At 48.1% G+C, this 10,289-nt stretch overlaps 1 non-coding gene across 1 annotated transcript; it reads right to left on the bottom strand.

Annotated features, from left to right (window-relative positions):
* Positions 1-4,847: 4,847 nt before the first annotated feature.
* Positions 4,848-4,919, bottom strand: TRNAA-UGC. The gene has a single exon. It is a non-coding gene; the product is annotated as a tRNA-Ala (tRNA).
* Positions 4,920-10,289: the final 5,370 nt, after the last annotated feature.

The raw sequence follows: 10,289 nt of genomic DNA, 5'->3' as shown, positions 1-10,289 counted from the left end.
ACAATTATAGTTGTAGTGCAGAAGCAGCCAAGGGAGTGAACCTAACAGACAATGATCAAGTGATCTCTCTCCTGCCATCCATCTCCATCCTCTGACAAACAGAGGCTAGGGACACAATTCTTTACCCATCCTGGCTAATAGCCATTTATGGACTTAACCTCCATGAATTTATCCAGTTCCCTTTTAAACGCTGTTATAGTCCTAGCCTTCACAATGTCCTCAGGCAAGGAGTTCCACAAGTTGACTGTGCGCTGCGTGAAGAAGAACTTCCTTTTATTTGTTTTAAACCTGCTGCCTATTAATTTCATTTGGTGACCCCTAGTTCTTGTATTATGGGAGTAAGTAAATAACTTTTCCTTATCTACTTTCTCAACATCACTCATGATTTTATATACCTCTAGCATATTCCCTCTTAGTGTCCTCTTTTCCAAGCTGAAAAGCCCTAGCCTCTTTAATCTCTCCTCATATAGGACCTGTTCCAAACCCCTAATCATTTTAATTGCCCTTCTCTGAACCTTTTCTAATGCCAGTATATCTTTTTTGAGATGAGGAGACCACATCTGTACATAGTATTCAAGATGTGGGCATATCATGGAGTTATATAAGGGTAATAATATATCCTCCATCTTATTCTCTATCTCCTTTTTAATGATTTCTAACATCCTGTTTGCTTTTTTGACCGCCTCTGCACGCTGTATGGACATCTTCAGAGAACTATCCACGATGACTCCAAGATCTTTTTCCTGATTTGTTGTAGCTAAATCAGTCCCCATCATATTTTATGTATAATTGGAGTTATTTTTTCCAGTGTGCATTACTTTACATTTATCCACATTAAATTTCATGTGCCATTTTGTTGCCCAATCACTTAGTTTTGTGAGCTCTTTTTTAAGTTCTTCACAGTCTGCTTTGGTCTTAACTATCTTGAGCAGTTTAGAATCATCTGCAAACTTTGCCACCTCACTGTTTACCCCTTTCTCCAAATCATTTATGAATAAGGTGAATAGGATTGGTCCTAGGACTGACCCTTGGGGAACACCACTAGTTACCCCTCTCCATTCTGAGAATTTACCATTAATTCCTACCCTTTGTTCCCTGTCTTTTAACCAGTTCTCAATCCTTGAAAGGACCTTCCCTTTTATCCCATGACAACTTAATTTATGTCAGAGCCTTTGGCGAGGGACCTTGTCAAAGGCTTTCTGGAAATCTAAGTACACTATGTCCACTGGATCCCCCTTGTCCACATGTTTGTTGACCCCCTCAAAGAACTCTAATAGATTAGTAAGACAGGATTTCCCTTTATGGAAACCGTGTTGACTTTTGCCCAACAATTTATGTTCTTCTATGTGTCTGACAATTTTATTCTTTACTATTGTTTCAACTAATTTGCCCGGTACCGATGTTAGAAGTCTCCCGTTATTAGCTGTTAGTTAGCCTGGTAAATATCAAGTCCCTGAGAAAACACAGTTATACGAAGCAAAACAAAATCACAAACAGAAATGTCATTGGAAATTCACAAATTAAAAAGGAAAATGCAATTCCCATCACTTCATTGTATCTGGGCCATTCCTGTATCGAGAGTACCCGCTAAGGGCCCTGTGTGCTTATGGGAAACCTGGAGGAACTCATAGCACAGCCTCGACATGAAACTCAACTGCTCCCAGGTGCCGCCGTAAAACCCTTTCCCTGCTGTGATGTTGATGATTTTATGAAAATATGCTAATGAGTGTGAATATAATGTAACTGGAACATGCTTCATGCAAAAGGTCTCTTGTGCAGTATCATTACAAAGCTTATTATCTACTGTGTGTGTTCAGCCTATTTGTATGAACCGATCATTCCTGTATCTGAAGCTAGAAATATGAACTATAACTCTGAGGTCCTGTTGTAATGATGCAAAGTGTGGGCCATTAATAGTGGTTTGGACTCCTGATGGCTCCCATTAACCAGGACAATTGACTGGAGATGGCTCTGTCCTGCACCATCTGTGAGTCAGGCCAGGAACAATGAAGGCTTGGGGTCTCACAGGGCATGTGGCCATGTCACCTGGTACAGGAATCCATCTTAAACCTGGGGCTTTTCCCCAGGAGCGAGACAAAAGATTCCTGCCTTGTACCAAAGCTGTATAAGGGGGTGGAACAGAAGAAAGGTGGCTGCAGTCATGAGAAATCCCCTAGCTACCACCTGAGCAGGAACAAGGACTATACTAGGTGAAAAGATTGAGTCCAGACAAGAAATGTCTAGTCTGCAAAAGAAGCTTATTGGAAGATCTCTGAGGGTGAGATTTTATCTGTATTGAGTTTCATACTGTATTAGTCTTATCTGTATTGAGTTTCATACTGTAATGCCTTGGAAAAATCTGTGTGTTAGTGTGTCTAGGAACCACTCTCCTATAGCTTCTTTTGTCTGATTTCCTTTAGAAAATCTGAAGCAGGGAGCAGAAACCATTGTCTTTTCTGAGGTGTGAGCTCAGGACCTACTGAGTATGAGACTGACATGCTGCCAACTATGCTAAGAAGGCCCAGGAAAATGTTTAGGCTCAGTGCATATAGGATCCTCCTACAGCAGTGACTGGGGCAGGGAAGGAGCTGGAAGAAGCAGAGAGATCTGGTGCCTACAGACCTGTCCTGGCATCTTTCTCAGCAGCAAAGAAATCAATTTGCCCTTCCAGTGAACAATCTGCTGGAACTAATGGCAGCACAGGGGGGATGTTTCTAAAGTATGCACCCACCTCTACATTTTAGAACTTACTTTCCTTTTTCTAGTATAGCACTTTCTATATGAACTGGCAAAACAAACTACACAGGTAAGAGAAACAAGGTCATGAGAGAAAGCTTGAACTCCTAACCCCAACAGATGGCCCCTCTGCACTAACCAGTTGCACCCCTGAAGATGTTTTTTAAACACATTTGGGAAGCAGGCAGTTATCAGTCTCTGTGGTTCACACCTTTGCCTGGTAATTGAAAGGCTGCTGGTTCAAACTTAACTCAAGATGCGGCTTTTCAGCGATGAGACTCCAGTACATTTTAACAGGAAGAAAATCTCTATTCTGGCTTTGCCCTATTAGACTCCTTCTGCCCATCTTCTCCCCCTCCCCCAGTCTCTTTCCTTCCCCACTGGGGCCATGCAGAGAGGAGCCCCAGTCAGTCTCTGTCACAGAGAGTCTGTATCCCATAAAGGGAGGGAGGGTTTACTTTAAAACACTGATAATGGGGAGTGGTGTGTGTGGTTAGGGGGAGAAAGGATGGAGAACTAACAGTGGGACACAGAGAGATTCCCCCAGATTTGGGAGATCCCCTGCTTCCCCCCCATCAGCCAGCTGTGAGAAGAACAACTGTTGGGGTGGAGGGTCTCCACATGCTGCCCCCGCCCCAACTGCCAACTGTGGCAATGGGAGCTGCGGGGGTGGAGTCTGTGGGTAGCAGTGCGCAGAGACGCCCCCGGCCCTCCAGCTTAGGGGCTGTGGGTTGCTTTCAGGAGATGCCCGAGGTAAATGCTGCACCCCTCACCCTCTCCTGCAACCCCAACCCCCAGCACAGACCCCACACCTGCACCCAAACTCCCTCCAAGAGCCTGCCCCCCACACCCACTCCTGCACCCCAACCCTCTGACTGAGCCCAGACCCTGCACCCAAACTCTCCCAGCGCCCAACCCTTCTCCCTCCCACAACCAAACTCCTTCCCAGAGCCTTAGGCAGGTGTGTGTGGCAGGTGGGGCAGGACTTGGTCCCATTCTGGGCACCACCAAAAATTATACAAACCTGCCACCCCTGTCCAGCCCAATCTTCTGCTGATGCACCTCAGCCCACACCCGTGCAGGGTTTGAAGCTTTCATTGCTTAAATTCCAGGACACGGAGGGATTTCAGCTCCCCTTTGCCCAGAGGGAACCTTCACCCCACTCCTAACCAGGTTCTTGTCCATGGGATCACTGTAGGGGGGCTGGGTCCCTCAATGTCTTTTCTCTCTCTAGGACAGGCCTGGGTGCAATAACTGGGGGCATCTGAGCACCCAGGACCTTCTGTGGGGCTGCCATTCCCCTTCTCTTTCTGTGGTACCATCTGCCATTGACTCCAGCCTTTTTTCTATCCATCGTCAGCACCATCCCAAGCCAGCAGCACTCGCCTCAAAGAGACAGAGTCCAGTGGCACCTTATAGACTAACAGACGTATTGGAGCATAAGCTTCCGTGGGTGAATCCCACTTCGTCAGATGAATGTAGTGGAAATTTGCAGGGGCAGGTATAAATATGCAGGCAAGAACCAGTCTAGAGATAAGGAGGTTAGTTCAATCAGGGAGGATGAGACCCTCTTCTAGCAGTTGAGGTGTGATCACCAAGGGAGGAGAAACTGCTTTTGTACTTGGCAAGCCAGTCATAGAATTCCCACTCCATTCATCTGACGAAGTGGGGATTCACCCACGAAAGCTCATGCTCCAATACGTCTGTTAGTCTAGAAGGCGCCACAGGACTCTGTCGCCTTTTACAGATCCAGACTAACATGGCCACCCCTCTGATACTCAAAAAGACAGTGTCCCCTGCTGGGAGTAAATCATTGACCCCTCTCCTCCCTGAGCACTGACTGCCCTCTGTTTCCTTGCCTCGCAGTCTGTGCAGATGGGACCTTTCCCTCCAGTGCTGGACGATTCGCCCTTCTCATATACCATTGTCCCAAGCAGCACAGCAGGTGGGAATCTTAAACGTACCAAGGTGACTTAGGAGCAGAACCCCCCCCAACCTTCCATGCAATTGTCACTTGCCCCTCACTGAGCAGGACTGAAACTGGTGCAGGGAGACTGGTGGGCCATATCCCCTCTGGGCATGAGCAAAGCAGCAGGGTGAAAAAATGATCATGAAGATGCTGAGGATTGAACCCAGGACCTTATACATGCAAAGCATGTGCTCAACCACTGAGCTACATCCCCTAGCAGGTTGTGTTTACTATGGGTTACACTCAGAGCCCTCCTGTTTCCAGAGCATCCAGTGACCTATAAGCTTCACGAGAAGCCCGTTCCCCTCTCTGAGGACCAATCCTGCTCTCCTGGAGGTGACTTGTTCATAGGGGTCACTTTTCAGCAGGGCCAGATTCTATGTGTGGGGCACAGAGTGTGGTTGCCCTGGTCTCAGGGTGCAGAGATACACTCAGCCATCTCCCCTGCATTGGGTTGGGGGGGCGGCAATCCCCTGCTGCAAGGTCATAGCGGGGGATGCTGTGAGCAGCTCAACACCTCACCCTGGTGGCAGAAGTGGTGGGCGGAGCTCCAGGTGTTTCTAGGATCTGCTATTTCCACCTGCCTGTAAACTCCAGCTTTCCCCAGCACATTCACTGCAGTGCAATTGGGTCACTGTTTCCATGGCTGTACAGCAAAGAATGGCTCCCAGTTTCCCTTCTATCGGCAGCAGGATTAGCCTGTGTCGGTGGTTAATGAGGTGGATCTAGTTGTAGATTGTTATTCGTTCCCCACGTTGACAATTCACACAGTCCCTTTCCCAGGCAGATTCCCAGCACCTCAGTGATCCTGGTAGCAGGGTTGGGTCCTGAGATATTCAGGGTTCTTTTCCCCTCCACCTGGAGTGATCTCAGCTTTTTCCCCATCCCAGACAATCCATGAAATAACAACAGGGGCATAAAGAAAGAGGGGAGGGAACATCTCACGGCCAGGGCTGGATGTGCCCAGAGCCCCCTGCTTGTCCATTGTTTCCATGGAATTTGGCCCCCTGCTTTGCACAAGGGACAGAGAAAGATCTTGCTGTTCCTGTGTCTGTGCAAAGAAAATTGTGCTTCTGTATGAAAGAGAGGCGGGAAATGGCCCCATGATGGGGCAATAGCCTCAGGATTAAGAACAAAGGACAATGATGGGAAGGTTCACAATTGACTCAGTAGTTGCATACAAAGGTGCACGTTTGGCAGTTACATTGGGAAATTCTGGCTCCTTCTCAGGCTCAGGTTGGCCACCCCGGTCTAGGTGTAGAAGTGACAACATTTAAACTTGAAAGAGGGGCCAATTTCCCCATCATTTCACACCTTTACACCCAAACACGATGACTTTCTGAATGAACCCTCCTCGTTCAGCCAGAAGATCTTGGGGTGGATGTAGGAGTCACTGGGTAAAATTCTCTGGACTCTGTTCTGAATCAGGTCAGAGCAGAGGTACCTAGTGATCTAGTCTGGCTGTAAAATCTATAGATCAACACCATTAATATGAAATTAATCCTCAGAAACGGCTGTTCCCCACCCAGACCCCAGCAAAGGACTCTCCAGGGAAGGGGCTGTTGAGGAAGGAAAGAAGGAAGACGTCCTTCTCCCCCTGGAGGAACTGGGCTCTGCGCTTTGGACAGAAAGGAGGGGAAGGAAATGGCCACACGATGGCAGCAGAACCTAAGAAATGAAACACAATAGGCTTATGTCCACACTGCAATGAAACACCCAGGGCTGCCCCCATACCAGCTCAGGCTCCCGGGGCTTGGGCTGTGGGGTGGTAAATTTGCAGTGTAGACATCTCGGCTCAGGCTCAATACCAGGCTCTGATACCTCATAAGGCTGGGAGGGAGTGTAGCAAGTAAAAAAGGTAGAACGGCAGTGGAGTATTACCCTGGTCTCAATGGCATTTCTCCATTGGTCTGTCTGCTCTGGGGCAGGGACAATAACACGTCCTGCTGCTTTTGTTATTTCAAAGGGTGGTTTAGGATTTTCATTCTCACACATGGTGCACGAAGCAGGACTCAACCCTCGGCATAAACTAAACGAGCTGCCCACAGATTCTGGCAGCCACAATGAGGCATTTGGTGTGAGAGCTCAGACCTGCCCCTGTCCCACAGGGACGGGGTCATCTGTGAGGGGACTGGGCCACTGACCTACCAGCTCCTAACTCCCAAACTTTCAGTAATATCATCAGTGCCTGTGAGTGTAATTTAAACCATCAAAACAGTCATAGTGGGCTAGACCATAGTCTGGACTTCGGGTCTGGAAAAGAGCTGCCACAATCCATAGACCAGGTTGTTATATAACATGCACATGGATTTTAACCCTTCACATACAGTAATGGGAAAGTTCTTGGTTCAGGCTTGTAGCAGTGATGGAATAAACTGCAGGTTCAATAAACAGCTGGGATGGGTCATTCAGTCCTTTGTACAGAGCTTCAGTTTGTAGCAAAGTCCCTCCAGAGGTATGAAGCAGGATTGAAGACAAGATGGAGATGAGGCATCAGCCTTTTATAGTCTCTTGCCATGTGGTCTTTGCTTTCTTTGTCCCAAGGACACTCTGTCCAGCACGTGGCATAGAAAAACCTTAGAGTTCTCGCCATAGGCAGGTCCCTGAAGACCTTGCTGAGATACAAGGCGTATCTGCCTTCTCTCAATGGGTCGATTGTAGAGCTGATGGTCTTTAATGGGCCATCAAGCAGGCTAGGCAGAACTGACACCAACTTGTCAGGCTGGGGTGTTTCCCGGAAGCAGAGCACAAGTTTGAAATATGGACAGAACAGAGCCAATACTTATAACATCAACTACAAAAATGATACACATCTAGAGATGGCATCATTATAATCAACCAATCAGAACCTCTCCATAGACCCCTTACATGACAACCTTTCTACAATATTGGCTGCAAATATAGAACAGTGGTCACAACGGTGATCTATACAATTACAGATTATGTCAGTAACGTCACAGGTGACATGGCATCAGTGAGACTGATGCTGGAATACTGCCTCCAGTTTTGGTGTCCTCATTTGAAAAAGATGTTGTGAAATTGGAGCTGGGGCAGCAAAGAGCCACCAAATGTCCTGAGGGCTGGAGAAAAATGCCTTCTAGTGAGCTACTGAAAGAGCTCAACCTGTCCAGCTTATCAAAAGAAGATTGAAAGGTGACTTCATTGAAGTGTTGAAGTGCATTAATGGAGAGAAAAGATTGGATAATAAAGGGCTTTTTAGTCTAGCAGAGAAAAGCATAACAAGACCCAATGTCTGGAAGGTGAAAAGAGACAAATTCATTTTACAACTAAGGCACAAAGATTCAACAGTGAGGATGATTGACCACAGGAACAAGCTACCAAGGAAAGTGGTGGATTCTCCATCTCTTGATGTCATTTCATGAAGACTAGATGCCTTTCTGGAATGTGTTTGCCCCAAAAGTAGCTCTTGTGTCATACAGGAGGCCTGTGATATGCAGGGGATAAGATTAGATGCTCTAATGGTCTCTTCTGGCCATAAAGTCAACTCATTTCTGAAAAACTGAGTGTAGCATTGAGAGCAGCATCTGATGTTCTCCTGTCTAGCCGGCTTGCTGCCTAGAACGAACGCTCCTTGATACGGGTGATCCACAGGGAGTAGCTCAAACCTCCAAAGTGGCTGGCTAGGGGCAGGACATTAGCGCAGCAAGGGAGGGGTGTGGCAGTGACATCACAAAGGCCTTTTGCAGGACCTCAGACCATTGGTCAAAGGTTTTGGGGAGGTGGTGACCTCACAGAGAGATGCTGACATCAGCCAGGCAGGACAGGAGCGAGGGGCCAGGGAAACCTCAGAGACTCCTGTGGCTTTGCTTCAGCAAGTCTCCTTCTCCGGGTCTCTCTTTGAGGACTGAGAGAGTATTCGGGTTCACGGATGTGAGCGCCAGGAGGAACCTCTTTTGAGTTTTCTCCTTCCCTTTTCATGATTTTACTAGAAAACAGCCGTCCCTGTTAGAAGGTAAGAGCCTCCTGGAGGTTTCAAACCTGTTCAGTCTGATCCATCTGGTGACAGTTGAATTCTAAGCATGGAAAACACGAGCTTAAGGAGACAGAAGTTTATTGCGCACCTGGGATTTTGTCCCTGAGAATCACTGGGGACATTAGGGTTTGTCCTTTTTGTTTCCCCTTTTCCTCCATCCATCCCTCTCTCCTTTCTCTCCATGTCTTGCTTGTTTTGTCCTTTCTCCTGTTCCCCTCCCAACATCAGGAGTGTGTGTGTGTGTGTGTTGCGGGGCAGTGCTCTGCAGCTCCCACTGTGGGAGGTCCACCCAAAAATGTGGGGCTGAAATAGTGCTCGGGCAATGATCCACACCAGTGACCTGGGCCATCCTTTGGGCTCTCTGGTGAGAACCCTCAGCCGCCCGTCCGCAGTCTCTACCCTGATTGGCTGAGCAGGGGGTTATTGACAGGGAGGAGACTCAGGTCCTTGTTGTTCTCTTTTAAGACCAAGGAAATAAGTCAGAACCAGTTCTATGTTTGATGAATTTTGCTGCTTCTCTGCATTAATGGTCTCTGAGCAGTTCATGATTCTCTCTAACATTGCAGTTCTCCTCAAATACTTGCTGAATAATTCCTGTGCACTGTTGTTGGTCTGGAGCTCATCTGAGAGCACTTTATTCAGGTCATTCAATGTCTGAAATTCAAGATCCAATGGTTAGTTTGGAAATCAGGGCTCTTGGGTCCTATTCCCAACTCTGCCACTGACTGGCCGTGTGACCTAAGACAAGTCAATTCTCCTTTCTCAGCCTTAGCTTCTCCCTCTTTCAAGTAGGGATAATAATGATCTGCTCCTACCTATCTCAACACACTCACTCTTCCCCAACACACACACTGTCTCTCCCCACACACACACAGTCTCCACACCGCAGTTGAAAAGCAGCTGGTAATCTAGTAAGATGCCCATGGAACGGTGGGATAGAGAAACCTGCGTCATGTGATGCTGTACCAGCCCGTGAGGCATTGCAAACCCTTCCCAAAACACCCTGCAGCCAGTTGCACAGTGGGATAGTTGCCCACAGTGCACTACTCTCTGTTGCCATCCAAGAACTGCTAGCGTGGATGTGCTCTGGTGACACAAGGGGCATAGGGAGGACATTCAATAGCTGTTTAGTTAAAACACTTTAACTAAAGCAGCAATGCCGGGGGGTTGGTGGCTTCTTTGTTTCCTCACCCTGGAGTAAACTCAGCTTTTTATTTCCATTCTTGATGTTTCATGGAATAACAACAGACGACCGAAGAAAGACGTGGACAGGGTGGGTCTCAGGGGAGGGGCAGAGAGGTGTGGGTGGTGGGCAGGGTGGGTTGCAGGGATGGGTCAGAGCGGTGGCGGCTGGTGGGCAGACCTTGTGGTAGCGGGTGGAGAGGCACGAGCAGGAGGCAGGAAGGCCTTGGGGGAGGAGAGGAGCGAGCGAAAGGTGGCTCAGCCGTCCTCAGCCAAAGAGGAAGAGCGGGGGGTGGGAAGTGGCCAAACAGGAGCAAGGGGGGAGCACAGGTGGGGCCGCAGAGAGAGGAGAAGGGTGTGGGGGGCAGTGCCATGGTCTGGGCACCAATGGGCCCCCCACTTCTAGGG

Source organism: Mauremys mutica, unplaced genomic scaffold (genome assembly GCF_020497125.1).
Source record: "Mauremys mutica isolate MM-2020 ecotype Southern unplaced genomic scaffold, ASM2049712v1 Super-Scaffold_100070, whole genome shotgun sequence".
NCBI lineage: Eukaryota > Metazoa > Chordata > Testudines > Geoemydidae > Mauremys > Mauremys mutica.
The sequence above is the reverse complement of the archived record's forward strand: the minus strand, read 5'-3'. Positions and strand labels throughout refer to the sequence as shown.